The sequence below is a fragment of the Octopus bimaculoides genome, chromosome 20, assembly GCF_001194135.2.
Source record: "Octopus bimaculoides isolate UCB-OBI-ISO-001 chromosome 20, ASM119413v2, whole genome shotgun sequence".
In the NCBI taxonomy this organism is placed as follows: Eukaryota; Metazoa; Mollusca; class Cephalopoda; order Octopoda; family Octopodidae; genus Octopus; species Octopus bimaculoides.
In genome coordinates, this window is record NC_069000.1 from 35,682,540 (window position 1) to 35,685,417 (window position 2,878).

The 2,878-nt window shown below is 36.4% G+C and overlaps 1 protein-coding gene across 1 annotated transcript in view; it reads left to right on the plus strand.

Annotated features, from left to right (window-relative positions):
* LOC106877389 (sodium- and chloride-dependent glycine transporter 2) overlaps positions 1-2,878 on the plus strand; it is a 32,225-nt gene that overhangs the window by 23,197 nt on the left and 6,150 nt on the right. The gene's annotated exons all lie outside the window — the stretch shown is intronic.

Consider the following 2,878-nt stretch of genomic DNA (forward strand, 5'->3'; position numbering starts at 1 on the left):
TGTGTGTGTGTATATATATATATATATATATAGTAGACTTACTTGTAAAATAGGACGTGTGCGTTATATATATATATATATATATACGATTATCTTATGAAGTTGATATCAGTGGTTTCATATCACTAATATGCGCTGCTATATATCAGTGATAATGTTTAACCAACGTAAGATAGTGTGATGTGTTTTGTAGATGGGTAGTCATCTTTAAAATGGCTGAGTATGTGCACATACGAATACTTTACATCCTGCAGACTCGCCACCAGCCTATCTCGTAATACTAGATATCATATGCATGATTATCACTAAACCAACACAAGCACAAGGACTTTGCATGCGAGAGAGCTTGTGTCCGTGTGTGCATGCACGTATATGTATGTGCACCCACGTATTTCACTGGGTTTTTGTTGTTTGGTAACCAGTGTCAAGCAAAATCCCCTTTGGAAGTATCCACATAGAAGCTGTCTAATTTAACGATGGCCAAATTAAAATTTCATATCCTTCAGTGTATTCAAAGAAATTGAAACTCACGCAGCTTAACAGAATTCAGTATTTGTTTAATATATTATCCTGATATTCCTTAATATAATTCCTAAAGCTGTTTCGCCTTTGTCGATAATTCCTTGGCAGCTGTCGTTAAGTTAAGGTTATTGTCTAAACACCTACGTTTCCACGCCGTCCCCATGCTTAGCAATTAAATTGAATAACTTGTAATGAAAACGAAAACCTCGATGGCTGTTTCCCAAGCTATATTCAACTTCATTGTGTAGTTACGCTAATTAACAGTAATATTACACATACCTAGAATTAATTATCTGGTGGAAATCAATTAGATAATAAGTGTTCAAGAAACAATTAATTAACCAAACCAAGATTTAACTATTTCTGTATAAGTATACGTATCTCGTCTAGTTTTAGAATATCTCTGGTTTAGACGATTGATACCTCTCAATCGCAACGTTTGCTTCACATTCCTTCGAATGTAGCAAAAGCGAAGACGAAAATTCTTGCACTTAAGTGATTGAAAAGTAACTAAATGGAGACTTATTTTTGTTATGGCTGCTGCTACTGTTGTTGTTATATGTTTGGCTTTTGCTTTTGTATTTCTACAAGTTGACTCCATGTCTCACCCAGAGATCTCAAGAGATAAGTTAGAAGTTCAAGTTGGTGTTATGACTAGGGTGCCATATATTTGGTTTTACACAGAGTATTGTTGTAGAGAATGTCTGTCAAAACATAAGTAAATTAGAAGTTCGTTTTAAAAGTAATTTGATTATAAGATGACTGTATGATGTAAAAGATGACAGTAAAAGGTGTTTGCTGTTATATACATTTAAAAGTATTTTGACACTGTTTACAGGTTAAAATATATGGGGGATTACAAAGACGATATTTTACATAGGATATGGGCTGTTTCCATGAGCACTATTTTCTGAATTTCTTTCAATTTTGGATTTCCTGGTATCTGAGCTAGCTAGGAATCAGACCCTATAGCTATCATTCCTATAGCACCTATGACAACAGGTATTGTTTTAGTCATGAGGTTCCACATATTGCCAATTTCTATTTCAAGAGCTTCATATTTGCTCAGTTTTTGGTAAGTTTTGACAGATATATTTATGTCGATTGGGACAGCCATATCGATGAGGAGGCATGATTTTTGTCTGAAGTCCTTCAATATAATGTTTGGCCTATTTGCATCTGTCTTTCTGTCAGTTTGAACGGTGAAGTTCCAAAGGAGTGAGATGTGGTCATTTTCAAGCACTGGCAGTGATTTGTGTTCCCATCGGTTTTTATCATGGAGCAGGTCCAAGTTTTTGCAAATTACCCAGTTGATGTACTCTGCTGCTCTGTCATGCCTATTTATTGAGATACTCTGTGTGCGCAAAAAGACTACACATGGAGACAACATGATCAAAGGTTTCATTTTGTTGTTTACATACACGACATGAGCTACTGCCGTTCTTTAAGATGTTGGCCTTTTGGTAGCTTCTTGTAGGTAGGCATTGATCTTGGGCTGCTATGATGAACCCTTCTGTCGCTTATTTTAAGCCAGAAGACACTAACCATTGATGGGTAAGGGCTTTGTCAGCATCGGCATTATTAGCTCTCTTTCGGTATTTGCTATTGATAGGTTTTTCTTGTCATTTATCAATAAGAATATCTACGGCAGCAGTTTTGCACGGGTTTTCATATGCTTAGCTTTTTTTGTGCTTGTTTCCAGTGCGTATAATTCTGGGATTTGTTGTGTTTAGAATTCACTTAGATATTTCTTTCCCTGTTTTGTTACTGAGTATGACGTTCTCTTGTTTTCATGCTTTAAGACAAGTTTTAACATCCAGTCATCAGAATTTGTCAGGTGGGTGTTCAGGCCAGCCTCTTTTCTTGGCCGGTAAAGTCGTTCTATATCTGCTTTGGAGTGGTACAGTCTATGCATTGTCAACAATTTTCGTACTTTTCTGTCAAGATTACAGATTTCAGTAATTGACCAGTTTATATTGAGTGAGAAAGCAGTGCATTCCGTCAGTAACACCGGGGTAAAATATACGAAGCTCAGTATACCCATCATGACTACCCGTCTGATAAGGTTACACCAGGCACATGCCTCACAACCATATGTGCGCGACATAGTGATCTCATATTATTATTATTACCTCCGCCTTAGCGAAGGCTGAAGTATTGTTTTCATTCGGATGAAACTTTCAGGGATGTTTGGCCTCGGGAGTGGCACGAACTGATTACCGGACAAGGTTTCTATATTGTTTTTTTTTTTACATAATTTTTGAGAGCAGTTGGGTTCATTTTTAGTATTCACGTTTATGAGAGCAGTCGAGTTTATTTCAGATATTCTCATTTTAAAAATCATCTCTGGCTAATC